The sequence below is a fragment of the Vicugna pacos genome, chromosome 19 (assembly GCF_048564905.1).
Source record: "Vicugna pacos chromosome 19, VicPac4, whole genome shotgun sequence".
Taxonomy (NCBI): domain Eukaryota; kingdom Metazoa; phylum Chordata; class Mammalia; order Artiodactyla; family Camelidae; genus Vicugna; species Vicugna pacos.
In genome coordinates this window covers 876,569-900,463 of record NC_133005.1, presented here as the reverse complement: position 1 = coordinate 900,463, position 23,895 = coordinate 876,569, and the positions used below count along the sequence as shown (strand labels likewise).

General features: G+C 58.5%; 1 long non-coding RNA gene across 1 annotated transcript; it reads left to right on the top strand.

Annotated features, from left to right (window-relative positions):
* The first annotated feature begins 457 nt into the window (after nt 1-457).
* LOC140687223 (uncharacterized) lies at nt 458-3,163 on the top strand. Its single transcript, XR_012061395.1, has 4 exons — nt 458-742; nt 846-1,024; nt 1,216-1,647; nt 2,178-3,163. It is a non-coding gene; the product is annotated as an uncharacterized lncRNA (long non-coding RNA).
* The last annotated feature ends 20,732 nt before the right edge of the window (nt 3,164-23,895 follow it).

Below are 23,895 nucleotides of genomic sequence, written 5' to 3'. Positions count from 1 at the left end.
CCAGCTGTGCTCGGGGACCTCGCTGCTTCTCCGTCTTACAAACGCTGCTGAGTCCCTGGGCGTAAAGCACACAGGATGTCCGCACGTGGAAGCAGCAGTGCCGTGTCGCTCACTAGGTTACAGAAGCGCCCTCCCCACTCGGCGTCAACTTGCTTCTGCTCCATGGAGGGAGGGGCCAGGAGGCTGGGGGGGAGGGGCTCCCAGCCGTGTGCTTAGACGTACGTGAGCTCCGGACACAGACAGGCCAGTGCAGCCACGTCACTGGCCACGTGACTCGGGAAGGAACCGCTCACCTCAGAGCAAGGTGCAAGTCTGGTGTCTGGTCCACGCGGACAGCCTGGCACAGACGGAGGCCCGGGCACGTCCTCCCCGCCCGCCTCAGCCCCACGGATCGCAGACCGAGCACGTGTCGCTGCGTGGGCCTGGCGTGCTGAGACGGGGGTGGGTGGGGGTCGGAGAAAAGGCAGCTCCAGGCCGAGGGTTCAGTCTGAGCAGCCAGAGAGGAAGAGACGAGGTTCCTCCAAGTTCTGTCTCGCCTGCTGTTCCAGGCAGCGTCCTCCCCAGGACACCCAGGTCTTAGCGCCAGGTTGGCATCCGGGAGGAGCACGGAGAGGCGACAGGGCGGCACTGTCCAGGGTCCCGGCACGTCCTCCCCCGACTCTGTTGCAGCCCCCAGGCACGTCTGGGTCCGCAGTCGTCTCCCCACCTGGAGGACCAGGCTTCTTTAACGGCCTTGACTCCGGTCAGCGGGCAGCGCTGCCTCCTTGGGGGTCTGTGTAAGCAATCGGGGGCGGCAAGTTCTGGTTTTGAATGTGACTTCGCTTACGGGAGCTCTGTCTTGACAGCCGCTTGGAGACTGCTCTGACTCAGGCTGAGCCGTGGCAGAGACAAACGCTCGGCCGCGACCTCAGAGACGCGGGTGGAATCCACAGTTCGCAGCACGCAGGGCATGCGTGAACGGTTTAATGATCATGAGACACCTAGAAAACGTCATTCAGCCGCAGGGGCTCCTGGCTGCACGCAAGTAAGGCAAAATAGCCTCATTCTTAACCCAAGAGTGGCGCTGACTCTTGACTCCACGTGGTTGGTGGTGTGGCGGGTCTGCTGGTCACAGTTGCTGGGGAAACCGTCGTATGAGCGGAGACCGATGTCCCCATGTGCACTCGTTCTCCCTACGGGGATTCAGACAGGTGGTGGCTGTCCCCTTCCTTCCAGGATCCGAGGGGTCAACGTGCCTGTTTGCAGCTGGAAAGTGATGAGCGGTCAAGGGAAGTCGGAGTTACTGTCACAGAGGAGCCGCGCGACACCAGGCAGCAGCAGGGCTGCCTCGCGCGTGGACGGGCGAGCTCACACGTGAGAGGGGTGAGTAGAGAAGAAAAGCAGCCACTTCTGTGTAAGAGGTAATTTAAATTTTATGTGTGATTGCCTGGCAAAGCGATGGGCAGGAAAGAGAAGCAGGAAATGACGTGAGCGCACACTGAGGGGCGCGGATCCCGCACCACCGCAGTCCCCCTCCCCAAGCCTCAAGTCCTTCTGTCGTGAACTCGTGGCCACCAGCAAGACACCAGGGGCTTGTCCGCTATTCCGTCCATCTTGAAATGACTTTCAGAAACACTCTAGTAACCCACGGATTTTAAGTTTTAAAATGTAAGTCACCTGAACCACCCCCCTCTCGATCTCTGTCCTCGTCCCAATTTTAGACAGTGCAGCCTAGCTACACTGTAAATTTAAGTAGTGTAATTACATGCACATTTTTTTATCGGGTTTGTGTTCTCATCATCTCCATGTCTACACCCCCTCTCCAACCCCAGGTAACTGGACCTCTGTTAGGGGAGAGAGCATTTATTTTTCATTCTGTGCGTAACTATGTCTTGTGTGCTTTGGCTGCAGGTTGATTTGAGAGTTAAAAACCAATACATCTCTTAACAAAGTTATGATAAGATGAGTGTTATCTATCCAGAGCCACGTCGCGTGGTTGAGATCTAGTCTTTTCTCCAAGCCCAGGATCCCTGGGGGCACAGGGCAGAGGGTTTCTGGGGTGAAAGACAGCACACATCACTCCCCTGCTCATCAAACCACACTGTAGTTGGATTCACATTTAAACCAGGCATTTCTAGAGCGGCTTTTTGCTTTTCTTGGAGTTTCCAAGTGTCTTTTGTTTCTTGAATCTCAATCAGGGTCCACAGGAGTGGGCGTCCCTGTCTTGAGACACATCCAGAGGTCCTTTCATGCCAGGGACATGATCGAGGAGCCTCAGGGGCCATGGAAAAGGCAGGGAGTAAAATTGGAAAGACCTAGTTTTACACAGAAATGCAGCGAAGAGGAGCAACCAGAGTGGAATGGACGTCACTGCTGTTGACGCAGACCTGACCTCAGCCCAGCACGTTGAGTGGTGGACAGAGGGACACAAAATCAGAGGACCAGACCAGAACGTCACCAGTATCTCTACGGGCAAACAGAGGAGGGCTGCACCTGCTGGGGGAAAAGGGCCCGATTCGGGTAAATGTTGTCGGTGGGACTGCTAAACACAGGAGGCACGTTCATGTGTCTTTGGATTCCTGAACCCTAAGGACCAAGTAGAGCGAGGTCCTGACTCGGTCTTCTGCCCCCTCCCGACCCACCGCGCCTCATCGTCCCGGGTCAGCAGTGCGAAAAACGCAGAAACGATCTGTACACAAATACCACAACGAAGGAGTGGGAAAAAATGAAGCATAAGCATCTGTAAGAAGGGAAAGGACCCAAAGGGGGGCCTGAGCACAGTTCTCCAGAGACTCAGACACACGGCAGACGTCACCGTTCCCAGAGCTGCCGGAGAAACAGGGGCCCCAGAGGACACGCAGCAGGTGAGCGAGGGTTCACGGACACGATACAGAGCAAACAGACGGGAAAAAAACACACTTCCCCGAGTGGAATCAAACACAGCTTCCTGAAGTAAAGAGCTGAACCTGCAGCTTGAAAGGGCACATCACACGGAGACACAGCATCACAGCCCGGGAGGCACACACGCTCGGGGGAAAGCGCGGCGAACGCCGCCTGAGCCCCGGGAACATCCCTGCTCCCGGATGGCGTGCGCTTCCTCCACCCGACTGTCTGTGGCCTTGGAGCCTTTGGGGTTGGCGTTTGCGAACGTCTCTGTTTTCCATCCCCTCCCCCTTCTGCTTCACAGTCGGCGAGATGGTTGCCCTCTAGCCTCACAAATGGTTTTATCTTAACTTGAGAAATACTCCTTTTCACAACCAAGAATATTTTCTGGTTCTTCCACCTTCTCCTGCAGGCTGCCTTGTCTCCACGACGAAGTTTCTCAAGGACATCAGAAGATATTTTGCATTTTTGAAAAGGTTCCCCTCTGAACTGTCACTTTCCTGCGGAGTGAGTGACGCCCCCCTTGGCTGCTGCCCTCGGAGTGCCGGCTCCTCCGGGCCTGGCCCGGGTGCGCCCGCCCGTCAGAGTGGGCACGACCACGCCGGCGTGTCAGCACCCCCGCCTCCTGCTGGTCACAGAGGTGGCCGGCACTCTGAGTTCTGGGGTGAAGACACATCGGTTTATCCTTCATGGGCACATGTTTAAATGATACAGCGCTGCTTTGTAATTGCTTGTTAATTGTATAAAATGCTATCAAAATTATGTTTCTCCAGGGACCTGAGTTTTTCTTCCACTGACTGACTCTGTGGCTCTCCCTTGTGGGGTGGAGCTGACTCCTGTTACGAGGTGATGTTAACCCGGTTGACCTTCCACACGGGGAGCGGACTGCCACCTCCCTCCCCAAGCTGCCCTTTCCTCCCCAGGGCCCGCGATGCACCTGGGTTTCTGCTCTACCTCCATCTTCCCTCCTGCTCGAATGTCCGCAGCCCCTTAGCAGCAGCGGGTAGGCAGGGTGGTCCGTCCGCCATCTCCTCCTCCTTCAGGACTGTCTTGTCCGGTCTGACCTTCCTCATCCACTGAGTCCCCGAAACCTAAAATCTTGTTCACAAGGAAACGCCTGTCGAGGTTTTGATTATAACTGCCCTTGAGGAGAACTGGCGTCTCGATCGTGTGGGGACTCCCTGCAAATCACAGGCCAGGCAGTGTTCACGTGCCTTTCTGACATCTCTAAGTTATCAGAATCTTTTTGAGCAAGGGGGGGGGGGATTGCTTGAGCTCAGGTCAGCACCTGGAGCCGGAAGTCCCTCTACAACAGTGTTTCGTGGAGTTAGACTCAATATCCAGCCAGTGGAAGTGAAGCACAGGAGGAGGGGGCGGGGAGAGGACCGCGCGCCAGGCGCTCGCTCTGTGGGGCCTGAGGCCCGCCGGCTGTGACGCACGTAGCACCTCAGTCTGTTCCCACTGAAGCCCTCTCGTGTGTGTGGCGGGGTCATGAAATCACATCCTGCGCTCGCACAGAGCCAGGACCCGGGGCAGGCCACCTGACCCAAGCCAGGGCTCCCCCGGCGCATCACGACGCGCTCGCTAGGAGAACTTACACACTCTGCACCACCCCCTTCGGGTTTGTAACCCAGCTGTCGTCTCGGCCGAGATGCCCCATCACAGCCACAAGTGGTACAAACATGGTTTACAGTGAGACCCAGCCCAGGCTGATAAAACATTAGTAACTTCCCCAAAATGTAGGTCCACCGGCCGGTGTGGCAGCTGCCAAGAGGAGCTGGGTTCTCCCCGCAGCGAAGGCTGGCAAGCTGGCCTCGCGGAGGAAGGCCGGGGGCCTGCGGGGCCCGAGACGCCCCCAGGAGGGCGCAGCTGCTGCAGGGCGTGGCAAAGGACTCTGCTTTCCCGTGGTCTCTGCGGTCAGGCCTCGCTCCATAGCCGAGGGGCGATGTGCCACTGGCGGAAAGAAATTGCATTACAGGCCAGCACTGTCTCTGCCGTCCTGGGTTTCTGGCTGGGTAATAACCCGCTATGACTATGTATGTACCTCTAAGTGGGAACAGAGGAGCGTTAATTCCATTAACTTTCCCTGGAAATGCGGAGTGTGACTCAGCTCCAGCTCAAGGATGCGTCTTGTGATGAAACTGTGGTGTTTGGAGCATTGTTTTGTGGAGCTGTCACAAAATAATGCCTTGATGAGATTTTTATTTTATGCCTCCAGTCCAGGCTCCCCAGCTCGACGAACGTGAGAGGAAATGACACAAAGAACTTTCTTCCCTCTGAACGCGTGACAGGCCCCGGAACTCCTGCCCCCACTCCGGAGATGTGCCCTCAGCCCTGATAAAATTTAGCCTCTAACTTAATTTTGTTCCCTCCTTTCCAACAAAAATTTTTTTTAACTGATGCATAAGGTCTACCAGCCGCAGACACCGTTTTTAGACGGTCCTGGGTCCCATGGTTTTGCACAGGATGTGAACATGGGCCAACACCGTGCGGGAGCCAGAAGCCAGACCAGGGCCAAGTCTAACCGCGTAAACTCTCGTGCTTTGGTTGTCACAGCACGCCGCTCTTGGGGTGCGTAACAGAATCTGACTTCAGGACCCAGACATTGAGCAGCTTAGTTATATCGACCTGAGACCCCATTCCGGACCCAGCAGCCAGAAGCACGCGGCCACCCACCACCCGCCCCCCCGCCTCTACACACCTGCCTCACTTCCGTCCGCAGACGGCCTCCTCCCCCGGCCAGTGCTCTCCCGTGACCCCCGTGTCCACAGCCTGAGACAAGTGAGTGTCCAGCTCAGGTCTGCACAGACCTGGCATCTCTGCCCCGTTTCACCCCTCAGGGGGCGTTCACCTGGCTGAGCTGGTCCCTCGGCGGGGGCCGAGGAGTGGACACTGTGAGGAGTTAGGACGGTTTCTTCCTGACTGCAGCTGGCAAGACGGGAGGAGGGGAGTTAGAGATGAGGGCTGGAGGAAAAGCCAGGTCCCCCGGACGTCACGCCTTAATCCCACACCTGAGACTATGTCACCGCACACACGGAGGAAGCCTGGGTGTGATGAAGGTCTTGAGGTGAGAAGATGATCGTGGGCCACGCAGGAGGCCAGCCGACATCACAAGCTCCTCACAGGAGGGGGGCCAGAGGTCGGAGTTGGAGAAGCAGGTGTGATGACAGAAGAGGCCAGAGAGACAAGGCCACAAGCCAAGAATGCTGGCGCGTCTGGAAGCCAGAAGAGGCGAGGACCAGGTTCTCCCCAGAGCCTCCGAGGGAACCCTGATGCTGGCCCAGAGAGACGCCTGTGGGCCCTCTGACCTCCAGAACGTGCATGCACATGTCTGCTGTCTGAGCTACTCGGTTAGCGCTGCTTCGTCATAGTCGCCACAGGAAGTCGTGGGGTAGACGTGGTTGGACTCTCCAGTTGTAATCCAGCTGCCCTTCCGTTTCTGTGGTTCATTCAGGTTTCCCCATGTGTGCGTGTGTGTGTGTTGTGTATGCCAAACCACCACGTGAACAAGCCCAGGCCACTCCACCTCCCCAGCTGACACCACCGATCACCATGAGGTCATCTCAGACCCGCCAAAGTCCACCCCAGGCGCGTGAGGGACCCCAGCTAAGACCAGACAGGCCCGGGCAGGTCAGCAGAGCTACCGGGGCTCACGAGCATTAACACATTCTCAGTGCTTTAAGCCACTACGTTGTGGGAAGGTTTGTTACGTAGCAAAAGCTAGCTGGTACATCTTCTCGGTCTAATGAGGATGCTGGCAGGCTCCAGGAGGCTCTGCCTGGGGTAACATTATTTAGTCTCAGTCAGAGTCACAATTAATTTGATCGCAAGTGACAGAAACTGAACAAAACCTGGCCTACCCAAAAGGGCTGAGGGCCAGCAAGGGGAGGCGGCGTCCCCGTGTGTGCGCGTGGTAGGCTGGGCGTGAGGCGGAGAAGCGGGGTGGTGGGAAGCGTTGCGGGGAGCGTCAGGAGAGCCACCCTGTGGTCCCGACCTGCGGTCTGAAGTGTTCAGCTTGTCCTGGACCTGAGGTTGTGGGTCTTCACAGGCGCTCTGGGGACTCAGGAGGCTGGCTGCTTGTGGCAGTGATCTGGGGGGCCTTCATGCTGCTCGGGGATTGCAGGTCGGTGACACCCAACTCCTTGCAACGCACAGGACAGGTGTGCTGTCAGCGGGAAAATCAACAGCAGCTGCCAGGTCAGAAAGCACGGATTCTCAGGGTATCACCCAGTGCAGGGTTTTCTCCTGCTTGTGGGGGGCCCCATACCGGTCTGCGCCCCCGTCCTGGCCCCCAGATCCCTGTGGGTCACTGGGGCAGCCCAGCATGCCCACCGGTCACTCCCACCTCCAGTCCCCAGGCCAGAACCCGTCCCAGGCCCACAGCCTACCCACCAGGGAGGCTGGAGACCCGGGGGCCCAGGCAGATGCAGGGCGCCGCCCCTGCTGACGTTTCCCGTGGCAGGATTGTTCTGTCCTGCCTGAGACCCAGGGCCTTGAAAAGGCTTCCAGTCACCTGCAGGCTAAAGCGGCGTGACGTTCCACAGGGACACACAGGTTAACCCTCGTCCAGTTTTAAAAGCCCTGAAGTGGGAATGCTAAAGTCAGGTAAGCTGAGGGAGATGGCACTGTCTTGCACCTTCCCCAGACGTCGGCGACTAGTTTGGAAAATGATGGCACCGGTGACAAAGCTGCTTAGACCTGATTTGCAAATAAACCCTCAGCGTGGGTCTCATTTTGTGGTCGTGTCTGTGGTGAGGCCGCCCACGGGTGCAGGCACCTGACAGCTTCCGCCCGAGCGGTTCTGCCTGGAAACCCAGATCGTTGTTACGTCTCATCTACAGGGTCGTTAGGGCGCAACTGTTGAGAAACTGCGCACGTGGGTGGATACACCACCTACTGATTTTACTTCAGGACAGAAATTGGGGCGCCGCGTCGTGTCTGTGCTAAAGGGGTCCAGGGGCCTGATGGGCCTGAGACCCCTGATTCAGAGGGGGTTGGTCTAATTTAATGCCAGTGTGAGCAGGCGCCTGGCAGGGGACACGGGGAGGCAGGAGGTCACGTGACGGAGGCAAGCCCAGGAGTGTGCGGCTTTCTTCCTCCTCTTCTTCCTTAGAGGAAATGAGAACACAGTTCTGTGTGGAGCCCTGACTTCCAGGAGACCCGGGCGTGGGGCCAGATGCCGTCTCAGTCGTGGTTTGAGGAGAGTTGGTCCTGGGCGTCCTGCGGGCGCACAGTAGGTGTGCACAAAGCACATTTGCTGAATGTAGGGGCTGCCTCGCCTCTCGTGGAGCCGGCTGAGGCCTCGGTGTGGAAGGTCCTCTTTGCTCTGGTCTCCAGACTGGAAGCGGCGGCCGCAGCGAGACGCAGAGGGTCCGGGTGGAGGGGGAAGGGGCCTGGATCCCGTGCCTGCTGTGACGCGCTGCACACACATGAGGCTCCCTCGGGCTCTGGCGGAGGGTGGGTTCAATGCTGCCTGAGAGACGGGGCTGAGCGGCCGCTCATCCCCAGGCTAGAGCCCGAGCTGCGGGCGCGGGGAGGCAGAGTGTGGGGACGACAGAGGCGCGGGAGACGCTCCGAGGACCGCAGCACCTGGTCGTTCGAGGCCCTGCACACAGGACACAGCCTCTTGTGCCTGAACCGGAGCGGGCGTGCTGTGGGTCGGCCCCGAGCGACACCCGACGCTCGAGGTGTTGGGAAGACACTGACTGAACTCAGAACCCTTCAGTCCAGTGGCAGATGGCGGAACCACACGTTTCAGAAAGATTTCCATGCAAATGTTTAACTGCAGTTGTGAGACCACAGTAAGTTTCTCTCATCTACAACATTTAGTTCCTTGCTGATGCAGGATGTAATTATTTTTTCTCCAGTTTCATTATTAAAACAAAAACTGGGCTGGGGGCCTCTGGGTTCCATCCTTCAGTACAACTGTGGCTGGAGGAGCTCCGTGGAGCGCAGGCTGGGGACGCCGGACGTGCCCTGGCACTCAGGGTGTGAGTCCAGGATGGCCATGAAGCAGAGGAGCGATGGTTCTCTAGTCAAGGATGGTGGCTCGGTGGCTGGGTCCCCCAGGTCTCCTGGGTCCCTCTGACCCTGTGCCCCACACCTGGCTTGGGCTCTGGCGGCTGCACCTGCAGCTTCCTTCCAGGATAGCCAGTGGGGACGGCATCCTCAGGGCGCTGAGCAGAAGTGCTTGGGGTCCACACCCGTGCGGCAGTGGTCCTGCCAGACTGCGGGGACACAGGAAAGCCGGGCCCCTGTCCTCAGGGAAGGATGGACTCAGGGGCAATCAGGGCTCTGGAGCTCCCCGCAGGCCAGGCTGCGCCCGGGACGCGGTCCCGCCTTGCTGGGCAACGTCCCCATGCTCCTGCCTCTCCCTCCTGCTTCCTCCCCACCCCCTCCCCCGATTCTCAGCCTTCCCGCACCCCAGTAAAACACTGCTCAGTGTCGGCTCCAGGGGAGCCTGACCTCGGCCAGGAGGGGCAGACGATTAAGTTGGGAGCAGAGTCCCCGCTTTCGCTCAAAACGCAGGGTCTTTTCTGCTTCATTTTAACGAAGCCAAGCCCCTGAAGGTTAGTCTCAGTCCCAGCGTCCTGTCTCTTTTCCACAAAGCCTTGACGTGGCATCGGGTCGAGGGCGGGAAGGCCCGAAGCCTCGTGGCTCTGCTGTGTCTGAGGCTGTCTGGGGGTCACAGGCCAGACACAGATGCACGGGGCAGGCGGCCGGCCGCTGCATGGGTCCTGATCCCAGCGTCACGATAAACCCGGCAGGTGTTCGAGTCTGACCTTCAGTTTGAGAATCCCGGTGTCTGCAAACTTGTCTCATCATGTATCGCTGCAGGTAGTAGCTGTAATCGTGTGCCATGAAGTCTGCGTGTGTGCGTGGACTCTGAGCTGGTACCTACATTTAAAACACACGAGAATAGACACAGAGGACGTTTAAACATTGAACTTACTACCAGCGGCGCAGGGTCTCTTACTAACGAGGCTGTGTTTCAGCAAGAGCAGTAGGTCAAGTATGCGTCAAACGTTCTGAAAAAAACGCTGACATTCCACGACAGAGCGACTTGGGGTATATTTTAATCGACTAGTTTTGATACCTGGTCTCAAATGTCCTCCAGGTATAAAGCGCCACTCCTGCCCTCAGAGCCCTGACACCCACGTTCAGTCCCGTCTCCCCGTCACATGAAGGGGTTTATTTTGCTGTAAATTTCTGCCCTCCGTGTTGACTCCACGTACAACCTCATAACCCACAGAATCTTTTCATCTAGAAGATTTTTAAAGTTTGAATAACATGTGCAGGTAGGACTGACATTGAAGTGGTATGTGTCTGTCATTTGCAGTAATAAAACGACATGACAATCAGATGTTTCCAGTGTCCATTCACGGCGCCTCTCCCGCGCGCGGTGAGTTCTCCTGAAGGAGTGGCTTCTCCGGACTCCCTGTCAGAGCAGCGCCCGGGGCGGGCGGACTGGGTCGACTCTGCCCGGAGCTGCCGGCTGACCAGCTGGCCGGGAAGTCGGCCACACTGTTCTTCGGTGATAGAAGCCCATTGGTCCAGGGAGCTTGTGGGACGGGGGACGGGAAGCCCTGCGCCGTCTGCTGAGGGGGCGACCCCGCCGCCCCGAGCTGCGGGGCGGTGGACCAGCGCCCCGCTCCCGGCTCGCGCTGGGCAGAGGGGGCCATGCAGGCGGGAGAGGCGGCAGCTCGCGGCTCGCGCTGGGCAGAGGGGCCGTGCAGGGAGGGGGCGGCAGCGGCGAGGCCGCCTGCGCTGGGCTTTCCTGCACCGACGTGCGGGTCTGCTGCAGGAGCCGGAAGTATCGGGAGAACCACTGCAACCGCCTGCATTTCAGCCCAGGAGCAAGAAGGAACCTCACACACGCGAAGTCGGGAGCAAGAGGGAAGGGGAGCGGCTCCCCACGGGGCCCCCGCACGCACCACCCTCAGTCGCGAGCTTTGTTTATGTGAGAGATTCAGAGGGTTTGATTTCCCCCAAATTATCCTTCACGACAACAGCCCAGTGATGCAGGCCCCGCGGCTGGAGCACTAGACCCCAGGAAGCACTGTCTCGGGGGTCCCAGGATCTCCGCGGATACAAGGTGAGGCACTGTGCCGGCCCCGCCGGGGGCTGTGCGGGACTCGGGTTGTTCTGGGCAGGACCTCCTGCGCGGCCCCTCGTGAGACTTCGCCCCACACCTGCTCCCGCAGGGCCCTCCCCTCCGTCAGGCCGGCGCCCCGAGCCCTCCGCCGCCGCCGCTCACAGACCAGCACGCGGGACCCAGAGGGTTCTCACCTCGCTTTCGCTTTCGCAGGCTCTGTTTTCCCCTGAAATAGATGCTTTGTTTGCGCTGTCTTTAACTTAGCCTGGGGACTGTAGGTTTTCTTTTGGAACAGATTTCCAAGCAATTTAAACATTTACACACGTAGCTTCTCTCTGAAGCACTGTAAACACGGAGCAGATTGAGAAATAAAACAACCCGGCACCTCGCGGCAGGAAGGCGGGAGCAGCAGGCGTGTGCCGTGTGGAGGAACTACTGTGGGGGCAGCCACGGCCCGTGGTCGCCGGTGTCAGGTGGCTGCTGGGGCTCGTGTGGGGCTCAGCTGCCCTCATGAGGGCCCCTTACCCTCGTCTGGGGCTGCGGGCACTGGCGCCCTGTGCCTTCACCTAGTCCTGCACAGCGGTGCCCAGCATCCCAGACCAGGGCCGCGTCACTGACGCCCTCCGTAACCTAATCTCCGCGGAGGCATCGGGGGTCGCTCTGGAACGACCCAGTCCTGCCTGTTGAAGCCCCACTAAAAAGCGATTCTTGAGCCCCGTGGACTCCCATGGCCTCCTCCCTCCCGTCCAGCCTCTGACACGTTGCTCTTTGTGCCCTGTGTGGCCACCGGTTACATGCACTGCCTTGCTGAGTCCTCAGAACGCCCTATGACGTGCGACTCTGAGATGAGGCTCCGGAGCGGCCAGGGCTGCTTGGCCCCGTCACCCCTGCCCACCCAGATTCTCCTGGCGTTTTCCTTCCCTGACTCCACGCCCGGAAACCTGCTGATGAAACCTGCTGAAAACCTAGCCAACAGGGTGCCTTCGGCATGGCGCCTGAGAAGGCGTGGCCGGCGCGTGCCTCGTGGAGCCGAGGTGGGTTCCAGGCATCACCCTGTGCACCAGGCAGGTGCTCTGTGTCCAGCCCTCAGCCTCTGGACTCACTCTTCCTGTCCTGAGAGCAGGTGCAGGCCACCTGGCCCCAGTGGGGACGGGCCAGGGCGGCGAGGAGCCAGCGGCTCTGCGAGCAGCCCTCAGCCCACGGCCTCCCCGGCAAAGATGCCACATCCCCTGCCCTTCCCGGGCCCCACTCAGTGAGGACACGCCTCATCCGATCCCTCGTCCTGCACACCGTCTCCTGGCTCACCTCCTGCACTCGCATCCGCCAGCGCCTCTCGTGGGAGCCCAGCCTCGGACAGCAGCTCCCACAGGACAGGCCGCCTCTGGGGTTCAGGCGGACGGGGTGGAGCCTGCCAGCTTTCCGTCTGCGAGGGCCTCCCGGGGTCAAACTTCTTCCCAAGTAGTTCCTCCCTCCGGGTCAGCAGGCCCCTTTTGGGGGTTGGCTGGATGCTGACGGCTCACACACGTTCACCAGAGAGGGGAGGGAGGCTGATGGCCGGGATGGGTGGGTGATCACCGAAACTACCAGGGAGGGGTGGGTGGACGAGTGAAATAATCGGAGAAAAGTTAAGGCATTGTACGGTGTGGACTGGCCCCCACCAGCCCATGGACAGGGTTCCGACTCCCAGCTGGAGGCGCTTGCTCCCCCGACACCTGCTGGACTCCAGCCAAGGTGGGAACAGGACGGGGCGCCTCACAGCACAGGGCCAAGACGTCTAAAGTCGTAAAGCGATAAGCTACCAAACAAGCTCCGGCCTGACCTCCGACCTCACATTTGCCCCAGCAGTGATTTAGAAAGACGCCTGTAAGCTGTGCGTTTTTCAGAAGTAGCGTAACCGCGTTTGATACTTCCTGTATTTTTCATTATTGAAGTCTCATTGACTTACAGATTTGTGCTAGTTTTAGGTGAACAGTATAGTAATTCAGTATTTCTGTAGATTTTATGACTAAAAGTTGACGAGACACCAGAAGCGGCTGCGTCAGTCACTGAACGTGTCTGAATGGCCCGTTTGTGGATGGTGATGTTCACCTTCATTTCAGCAAAGTTAAGACTGGGTTTCTGGCGGCTTTAACTGCCTTCCGAATGTGTCGTGAACCTGTCGTCAGGGCAGAAAGTTGTGCTTCCGTCTGACCCGTCTCCAGCCCCAGGACTCCCCTCTGTCCCGCCAGCTCCTAAACGCCTAGATTCTGGGCTGAGAGCCGACCCCAATGCCCCCCTCTCCCGCCACCTTCTTTGTCCTTCCCTGTGATAATCTCTCCACTCGACACGCCTTTACCGCAAAATGATCCTTTAGGGCTGAATGGCTGGATTCATTCATGAACTGCTCGGGAAGCCCCTGCCTGACTCCCCTGAAGGCTGCACTCTCGTCTTCCTGAGCGTTTCCAAGCACCTTTCATCGCACAAACACCCTTTATCCCAGCAGTTCTCAGGCTGTTTAGTGACCTGCTTCCCCAACCAGACGGCAGGTCCCGGAGGGCGGGCGGGAGCAGCCCCTACTCAGAACTGCATCTGCAGACGCCGCCACGCTCCTTAGACTCTGGTCCCTGAAAAGGCACCTGCAGAGGTGAATGAGTAACTGGGGCTCCGAAAGCGATGTCCTCATCACTTCAGTACTGAAAATTCAGTTTTCTGTCCTGGAAACTTCAGAACAGAATAGAAATCAGAGTGCGGGTGGGAAAAGGAGGGGGGCGGTAAAGACAGATGGACGCATCTGTGTTAAGGCTCCTCTGTGCATGGAGTTTTGAGATGCACTTTCCCAGTTAAGGATAACAGAAATGAGACAAGAGCCGGACTCCCCTTCTGCCTTTGGCCGAACATCCCGGGTTCGCCCAGTTCACTACTGAGTGCTCCTCAGTGCGCGGAACTGTTACGATAGACGAGGTGCCACACGGGCTGAGCCTGCATCCCCGCTCACCTGCTGACGGCGTGACACACCCCAGAGGCCTCATGGCAAAGCCCCGGGACCGTGGGCCTTGGCTCCCAGCCTGGATCCTTTCTAGGTGGGCCTGAAGCCCAGAGCGATGTGGGCAGCTTGAAACCTCTGTGCATCAAAGGGTAATGAACAGTCCCCACTGCTCCATGTCTGTCGCTCACAACCACCTGCTCTGCAGTCTGAGGGCAGCCTCCAGGAAAGGCTCCTGCGTGCGGGTCCCCGGGGCCCACGTGTGCCCGGAGACACTGGTGGCTTCCCTGGGGCTGGGGCCCAAGATGGCCGGCAGGTGTGTGGGCTGTTGGCTCGGGCACCTCGTGCCCTCCAGGCAGCCTCTCCACAGGGAGGCCGGACTACGAGAGCGTGGGGGTGAGGACCTCTGCTCTGGGGTGTGCAGGGCACCACCTCCCACACCCGTCAGTCAGAGCAGGGCCAGGGAGCGCCCAGGCTCCTGATGAGGGAGAGGCAGCACCACACTGCAGCGGGGGCCTGGACTGGACGACCTGCCACCACACAGACCCGGTCAGTGCAGGCAGTCTTCACTGACCCAGGGCAGCACCAGCTGGAGCCCGGGGCAAAGCAGGGGTTCACAGCATCCCCAGCCGCTGCGATGGTAGCAGAGCTGGAGTGAGGCACTGGATCAAGATGGAAGCCTCCCTCCGCCCAAGCCTGCGTGCACACCACACGTGCCCCAGACAGGAGACCTGTTTAGAGTCTGAGCTGGTTCCTGAAACACGTGTCTCCCGCCATCCCCGGAAAGGGCCGGCACAGGGGGCAGGGAAAGGGAGAGTTCAGGGCTGGAATCGGCAGGGCCAGGCAGTCAGGCGGCGATGTCTGCGGGGATGGAGAAGCTGCCGTGGAAGGAGGTCTCTGATCCCGGCACGGGGCCACGGGAGGGTGGCCGCCACATGCTCCAGCCTAACGCTGCGCACTCCATCAGTGTGTAAGATCAGGAGTGACAGGCAGAAGACAAGTGTGTCTTAACACGTCAGGGTTTGTTTTTTTTTTTTAAAGGCCTACATTTTAGAAGCACCAGGAAGCCCACGGCTCCCAGCCCGACATCACTTGGCTTTGGTGGCTGTGGTGTCAGGAGTCGTCCTGGCCACAGGGTGTTTGTATTTCTTATGCGTGGAGTCGGGCTGGCTTCTCTGAGTGACCGATGACCTCGTGATGCCGGAACGGGCGGCAGAGGACCTGGGCTGTGCACTGCTCCCCTCTGGCTGGACTGGAATCAGTGGCGAAAGGCTGGGGTCCCCCATAGAAAGGCTGAGGCCCCAAGACCGCTTCTTCACTTCCATGGCGACGTATTAACGTGGTGCCTACAGGCTGACAGAAAGTTGAACTTGGTGAGTGAGTTGCTCGTGTCCGTGAACAGGCGGCAGCTTCATCCTGGGAAGCCCACCAACTTGAAATCCCAGCAAACCCACGCCTGTCGAAGGGCCGCTGCCTCGGCGCCTGCCGGCCGTGCTCTGCTCAGCCTGGGCCAGCAGGGGCGCTGCTCACGCGGCATCCTCGGACGCGCGGCCTCTCCGTTTGCACGTCAGCTCTGCCTCCCGCGCCTCTCAGGGCAGAAAGCACTTTGCTAATGGAATGAGGGCTTCCTGGTCAGATGCCAGCAATGATCCAATAACCCCCCAGAGACTGAACCAAACCCAGCCTCCTTCTGAGCTGAAGTGTTATTGCCAAGCTCACTTCTGCTCCGTCCCCAGAAGATCCTGTTCCTGACAAGAAAACGCCATTGGCATTTTTCTCTTTTTGACCCAAAGACAGAGGTGGTTTTTCCCAAAGTCGGTAGAAATGATGCCAGTTGGACTGTTTTTTTTGAGATGAGCCACAGGCAATGTTATTGTGTGTTGACATGTTTTGCCAAAAGCTGGAAAGAACTTTTTAATAAGGCAGAATGTGGTACTTGCATCACTCGGGCAGTGATCTCAGAATACATTCATTAAATGATCATAAGACACTCCTCTGAATCTATTACTTAAACACAGGAGACAAAACTCTCTTCTTGATGCAGCTCCTGATGGCGCGTAGGACGGAGACTTGTGGCTGAAACGGACATTCCTTGGGCCGTGAAGAAATGACACAACACAATACAGATTCACCCAGGAGAAAGCAGTGACCGCTCAGAGAAAACGTTGTTTTCTTCACCGCGACTGGAGGCCAGAGTTGCCTCCGCAATGATGCCATTTCCGACCAGAAATAGCGTCTTACTCAGTCTTGTCGGAGGCGGACGCCCTGCTGAGCACAGCAGGAAAGCCACAGCCCTGGGGCAGAGACTCAGCCGCTCCCCTTGCCAGGCGGTCCTCGCTCTGAGATAAGGAGGTCAGGCGGGGATCACGGCGGGGATGCTCAGAGCAGATGGTGTCCTTTTATCCTCCTGAGCCTGACGGCAGGTGGCACCGTGGTGTCAGTGTCCAGGTGCTGAGACAGGGTTGCCCGGCAGGGGTCACGTGTGAAAGCACAGCCAGCAGAAGGGGGAGGAAGCGCCACCTGTCTCAGAGGCAGGACCAAGCCTCCCCTCCCCATGCCCCGTGTCCGTCCCCAGGGCAGCACCTGAGCAGCAGGTGGGGGTGGCAGCCTGCAGGGTCCTGAGGCTCTGGCTCTCCCACACCCCCTCCCCAAGAGGGAGAAGTCCGTGTGGTCAGAAGAGGAGCCCAGCGCCCAGAGTCCTGCTCCTGTCTCTGCTCAGCAAACGTGAAGCAGCTCTCCTCCGACGCGGGGTTAGTGACCTGAGCAACAGTGTATCTTCCCCACGGGCAGGGTGGGGCTCGCATCTCCTGTGCCGGAGGTCTAATGGCTCAGCGTCCTGGAGTGCCGGCGGGGCGCTGACCACAGGGCTTTGTGTTCAGTCCGTTGTCCAGGGTGGCAGACCCCAACCGGCACGGCTGGCCGGGTGACCCCGAGGACCGGCCCCCGGAAGCTTGTGACAGCCAAGGGCTGGGAACAGGACTCACACTTTGCACCCTGGGTGCTGTCATCCGAGGCACTGCAGGCAGGGTCAGGACCCAGCCTAGCCCTGCAGCCAGTGAGATGGGACTCGGTCTTGAATCAGTGGTGCCACCAGGCAGACAGCCTCCAACACGACCAGAAATAATCGTGAAGAAAAGTACTTGTAACTCGCGAGGCGGAGGACGAAGGACGTGGAAACGCAAGAATGGCTGCGCATCAAACACAAAAAATAAACCCCCGATCATGAGGCAGAAGGGGACGCAGCTGGCGCAGGACCTCGGGCCCCGCCCACGCGCTCCCCCCGGGGGCACGCCCTCCGGCTCCCTACCAGGGTGCGTGCTCCCCCGCGCTCAGCTGAGCGGACCCCGGGGCCGGACGCCCGCAGACGCAGGGCCCCAGGGACCCTCGTCCTCCCCGCATCCGCCTGTGGAGACAGGACGACGATTCCTCTTCAGAGCCTTGCCCCCCCACAACGGGGCTGGCCCAGCCCTGCAGAGAACACGGAGGGCTGAGGGATGGCACTCAGGTCTTGCTGGCTGTGAACCAGGACCGTCCCTTTCCCAGAGCAGAGCGAGGGCGACCGTGGCTGAAGCCAGACCCTCCTCGCACATCGAGGACACACACAGACACCTGGAATGTTCACACCTGCGGCAAACAGCCATGCCTGGGCCACACCTTGACCTGGAGGTGCACTCGAGCGTGGGCCCAGGCTGTCTAGAGGGTCCTGGGCTCTGGGCTCTGGGAGGTGGGTGCAGGCTCCAGGCGGGCAGGTCCCTGGGAGCATGGGCTCCGTGAACTGTGGGGAGGGGGAGCCTCTAAACTGTGGGGCACAGGGCAGAGCCCCTCGTCCGGCCAACGGGGCTGCTGCCTCCCCGTGTCACGGGCTCGGGCCTCTTCCCCTGTGGCCACTTCTCCATCGTGAGGAGAGGGTGACACCGTCTCACGGCACTTCTTGTCACAAAGTGTGGGATTCTGTCATCCATCCCGGCTCAAGGATGACTGTGGAGGAAGAGAAACCGCTCTCTAAGCACACTGTCCCCCAGGGCCGCTTTGGGCCGAGACTCAGACTTGTGTGCACAGAGCAGGGGGGAGGCGCTGGTTTCAGGAGGGAGGGACGTCGAGGGAGCCACTCACACAGCATCTCAGGAAGAGAACCGCTTCCACCCGGCTTCCCCTCCAGCGCCTACCACCCCGCCGCTGCCCCCAGGGAGCCCGCCATGTCTGAATGCATCCTGCATCCCCCCCCCAAGGGGCTGCACTTCAGTGCTAGAGGGCAGGCCCGTCAATGTTTTACGCTAACAGTTAAGCCGGTTTAACTCTTCCTTAACTGAAACATTTCTGTTATCAGGGATTCGCCAAAGCCGAGTGTTGACTTAATGGAGGCCCCCCACACAGCTCAGCCAGGCGCCTATTAGCAGGGGGTCGAGTCAATAGGACCACCCCAGGGCCGGGGGTCGGGGATGGTGCGGGGCCCTGAGCCAGGCACTGCGGCTGTGCAGGGTCCAGGAGGAAGCAAGGAGGCGGGGGCGGGGCTCAGAGAGCGTTCTCATGAAAGCAGAGGAACAGGTCATTCATCTCTAATCCGAGTCTCAGCCCAAGGTGGCCTGGGGGACAGCTGATAAATCTCCCGCAGGAAACGCCCACGAGGAGCTGGCCTGCCCTGCTAGGGAAGGTGGGGGGACACTTCCGAATAAGGGAGCTCATTCCACCGAAACACAAAAGCTCCAGAGCAGACATTTTTCATGTTGACATATCCTTGGGCTACTCCTCTTGCCTGGTATTGTTTAATTTCAGAGCTTGCCAGAGTGAAAAACAGAAAAAAATGAACCAGAATAAAAAGAAGGAAGGAAGGGGGTTCAGGCCCCAGAGGTGAGTGCCCCCCAACACCTGCAGTGCCCCCCCCGGGATGCAGAGCCGGGAGGCCCAGCCGGCTGGATGCTCAGCACAGGGTCTCCAGGTGGTGGGCCCAAGTTCACCCTCCAGAATGCACAAAAATAACAGAACCTCCACTGAGATTTTCACCTCAGCCGCTTAAATATTCCGTCCTAACGCCGCACGCTTTATAAGGTGCCCATTACGAAGTAAGCTGCATCCAGGAGTCCAAGGCCCTGAGGCCAGTGCACACACCGAGGGCTGCCTCACAGCAACGCTGACCACGTGGGCCTGGAGCCTGGGCTTGGAAGGTCGCTGGAAAGCCACATGTGGGCTTGGGGGCTTCTGCAGTGGCTCGGAGCCTCTGGGCATCAGCAGGCGTGGGGCTGCCCGTGCCTGTGCACGGCCCCGGGACCCAAGCACCGGGGGAGGAAGGGGCCAGAAAGGAGTGTGCAGGGCACTCTGCCCGTCTGCGTGGACTGCTGCAGCTAACAGTGCCTGCAGACTCGCATCCGCCAGCTCGCTGATGGGGTAAAGAGGGCTCCCCACCACCTGTCTCCTCACCGACGTTTACCAAGCGGAAAAGCAGGAGTGCTCCCTCAGCGGGGAGACTCCTGTCTGTGGTTTCTCGCTGCCGGAATCATAAGCCGTTTGTGCCTGAACTGAGCAGAAACCCTCCCCACGTGGTCTGCACCTGCGAGACGGCCTCCCTCATGCCTGCCCGGAACCCGGGCCCTCGCTCTGGGGCCGTAAGGAGAAGTTCTCCTGGGAGGCAGAGCAGGGGGCAGGCTGTTCCCTGCTCTATGGGGTGAGGCCGACCAGAGCCCGCTGCTCCGGCTTTCCCATCAGAGGACACTGGGCAGCGGTCCTATCAGGCATCTTCCTTCCCTTTTCAGATGGAAAAGAAAATAAACCGTCACAACCAGGCTCACGGCACCAGAAGGAAGGAGCCTTCTGCTGCAGAAACAGGTGGAAGTTGACCCTTCCTCCACTGCCACAAACCTGATCGTCTGAGGTCTCTGACCCCTCGCCCGCTGCCCCTGCCCGTGTAGCTGTGTGCTCCACGTCATCCCCCAGGACCCCGGCCAGCACCCCTGAGGTCTGTGGCTGACCCTCCGTACTTCCCAACACCGCCGGCCTTTCTCCCCCCTCACTGCCCATCATTCCGCATGCGGGTCCAAGGGCAGAGTCTTGACCGCACCTCTTAACCTGAGACCAGAAACTTAAATTCTCTGCCTTGGCTTCTTGGCCTGTAAAATGGCAACAATGTGCCTCCTCGGGAGGGCATTAATGCAGACCTGCCCTAGAGCTGCCAGGACAGAGCCGGCCAGCCCCGGTCCCCGCATCCCCCGTGTCCCCTGCATCCCCCATGTCCCCCGCAGCCCTCGCCTCCTTTCGGGTGAGGTCATTCAGCCCTCAGCTCTGGGGCAGGAAATCTGGGAGGCGGCACCTCCTGTCCCCACCTCTGTGCGGTGCTCTGGCCTCACCCCTCCTTTCCGACTGAGCATCCTGGAGACCCTCTGAGCCTGCATGTAATCCCCTCCCCAAGGCCCCGCCTCAAGACCCTCAGCTGCTCCTGCTCCTGGTCTCAGGTGCTGGCCGGCCCCCAGCCAGATCCATCCGGGAACCTCAGACATTCCCTTTATTTTACTTTTTTAAAAATTTTTTGGGGGGGTAATTAGGTTTACCTATTTAATTTGCATTCCTTTTTTATTGAAGTGCAGGTATTTATTTATTTTTTAATGGCGGTGCTGGGGACTGAAACCAAGACCTCATGCATGCCAAGCACGCCCTCTACCACTGAGCTGCCGGCCTCCCTCTCAGACGGTCCCTGTAATTATTCCCCAGTCCAGTTCTTCCCCAGGGCTTTGTAACTCACATGCCTCTTGACCTTTGAACCCTGCTCCCAATTTTTCAGAACCTGATTATCTCGCCTGGCCTCCCCATCCAAAGCGGTGGCCATGGGGGCCACCCTGCACACTGATGGGCAGCATTCTCAAAGGGCAAAGCTGACCCCAGCCCCCGTCTTGGGCAGATTTCTGTGATCCCCAAAGTTCATAGGCTGAAGCCCTGACTTATTATTATTTTTAGTACAAAATACTTACAGGGTGACTGTATTTGGGGATGGGGCCTCTAAGGAAGTAATCAAGGTTAAACCAGGTCGGAAGGGTGGGGCCCTGATCCCATAGGATTGGTGTCCTCGGAAGGAGAGACCCCCGCGCTCTCTCCGCCACCTGCAGACACGGCGGGAAGGCAGCCGTCCTCAGTCCAGGAAGAGCGATCTCAGCAGAAATCAGAGCCTCCAGACCTTGCCCTGGGATGTTCCAGCCTCCAAGACTGAGAGAGAGTAAGTGCTTCATGAGGCCACCACCCGGCCTGGTATTCGCTACATTTCCGGCAAGTCTGTGTTACGTCCCGTGGCCTCTGTGGGCCCGATGCCCACAAGTCTCTCCCCACCCCGCTGCCATCCTGGCCCCTCCCTGCCGCTGTCCTAGCCCCTCCCCCTCGCTGTCCTGGCCCCACCCCCTCGCCGTCCTAGCCCCTCCCCCTGCCACCCCGGCTCTGCTGCGCGACTCCGTGGGCACGGCCTTGGTCGCTGGGGGCCTCGGCCTTCCCACAGATGGTCGCCCCGGCTCCAGGTGGTCTCAGCCATGCTCACTGCGCCTGAGCCTCCCTCCTCTCCGTGACTCTGCCCAGGGCCGTGGTGTATTTCTCTCCAGCTCTGGGTCTCAACCCTAGGGGCTGGACCTGATTCGTCTTTCCTGGGCTGGCCCCCCCAGCCTGCGTGGTACACATCACCAGGGCCTTGGTCCAGATTTGGTACAATGGACTGTTGTCGATATTGATATGCACCGTGTTAGTAAACATTATACATAGTGTTGAGAGGATGGGAACGCCTCCTTCAAAAAAAGTAACGAGTTTAAAATCAGAAGAAAAGGAACGCGCGTGAGGCCAGCGAAGGTCCCGGGTGGGGCCGCTCCGGGAGTGGCGCTGCGAAGCCGGGAGCCTGGCGGGGCTGCTGTGTCTCTGTGCAGATCTCTTTGGGTTTCACCCATTTGCGTTAAACACAAATGTCTGGCTTCCAGAATGGACAGGGAATAAAATCTTTCCAGATTCTCCCAGACGACTTACAGCCATAAATTTTGTTGACTTTTGAACACTTCATAAAACTTAAACCTGCTGAGAAGCTGATTTGCTATTTTATCTTTTTTAAAAAGTGCTGGGTTCCCCTACAGTGCAGAGATGGGACCTCATATTTCTCCACTAACCTGCAAAACCTCTGTATGAAAAATGGGAGGTGGGGCAGTTAGCTGAATTAAGAGCCTGCTCTGACCTAGCATAGATCTTTTGGGCGCAAAGAAATTTACTTCTAGTGAAAAGTCTTCCACTTGAAGGACTGTAGGTATAAATAAATCCTGGATCTACAGATTCTATTTCTGTGAAATTCACATAAATTTAAAAGAAAGAAAACCTCCCAGATTGAAATACATCATTTCCAGGGAAGCTGTAAAGCAGCTTGAAAAATCCTGAACCAGAAAGACCCACTCGTCTTCTTGGATCCTATTTTATGCTGAAACTACAAGGGAGCAGCCTTTGCAGCAGCTCCAGTGACCAAGTGTCAGACTCCAAGAGGAAAACCAAGGTGAAATGACATCATAAGAGTTGTTCCTGTTTTACTTCTGTGTCAGAGGTAGAAACAACACTGAAGCATACAAAGCCAGCGTGGCTTCCCGCGTACTCCCGCTGTGCGGACGCGGGGTGTCTGTGTGCCTGTGAGGACACCTCATCTAAGGCAAAGGCCTCGAGGAGACTGGGCGCCTGATTTGCGTGGAAGGTCACGTCTAGACCCAGAAATTAGGAGCCTCCCATCCGGTCACCCCTCCTGAGCAGCAAAGTCTGATGAGGCAGAAAAGCAAACAGGTATAAACCCCGCACTTAGTGCGCGGAGCTGAGGCTGGGAACTTTCCTGGCTTGTGTGCCATCTCTGGTGACCTTCGTAAATGCCAGCCGAGACTGAGAGCCTGCGCTGAGACCTCAGCTGGAATAAACTGGCACGAGGCTCTGTCAGCAACTTGTGGCTCGTAACAGTGTCGACTGGAAGGAAATAACGCGCAGCTGACAGCGGAGAGCTGTGTTTTATTCGGTGGACGTTTCTGAGGACTTCAGCCCAGGATGACAGCCTCTCGGACCGCCTGAGGGGCTGCTCCAAAGTGGCAACGTACAGCCAGGATGTGTGAGGTTTTGCAGGACTAGGTAGTCAGAACCTCGAAAGGTTACCGTTAACTAAAGAAAGCCAGTTAAGGAATTCGGTGCTTTTCTATGTGTGGGAAGGTACAAAGGCCTGGGCTCACTGAAATCACTCCTTTCATCTGCACCTTAGCTCTCTGTGGCCAGTGTCCTGTTTTTCCACATCCTGAGTTCCCTCTGGGGGCACCGTTGGGGCGGCGGTGGGGGGGCTGCCTGCTTGTCTGCATCCTGAGTTCCCCCTCACTATCGGGGGGACGGTGGCGGCTGGTGACGTGATGGCTGCAGCATCCTGTGTTTACTGATGTGGCTGCAACATTTTTCATTCACAACAGACGTTTTATTACGGCCCCCAGCTTGGTGGGTCAGGAGTTTGGGGGGCTCAGCAGAGATTCTTCCACTCTGAGTGAAGAAGCGAGAGCACTGGGGATGCTCAGCGGGTAGACAGACTGGTCTGAGGGTCCAAGGTGATTTGTTCACGTACCTTGGTGCTCGCGTCTGGGGGGCCAAGCTCAGCTGACCCCCTTGGGGTCCCCCCGTGGCCTCTCCTGCTCTCCCCAGTGGAGCGGTTGGACTTCTTCCAGGGACACCCAGCGGGCCAGCAGACCCATGAGCCTCAGGCGTCTCACGACCTTACCACAGGCCTCCAGGAGGGCTCCTCTGTCACGTGCGAACATCCAGCGGTTAAGCAAGTCACCGAAGCAGCCGCAGTCGGGTCTGGGAGAGGCACAGGCTCCCCTCCTCAAGGGAGAAACGGCGGAGGATCTGGCCATCGGTGACGCCGTGGTCTCATTTTCACCATCATGGGTAGCACAGTAATCCTGGATTTTAAAAAAAACGATCGTCATTAGGGACGATCCCAGGGTGACACAGCCGTCAA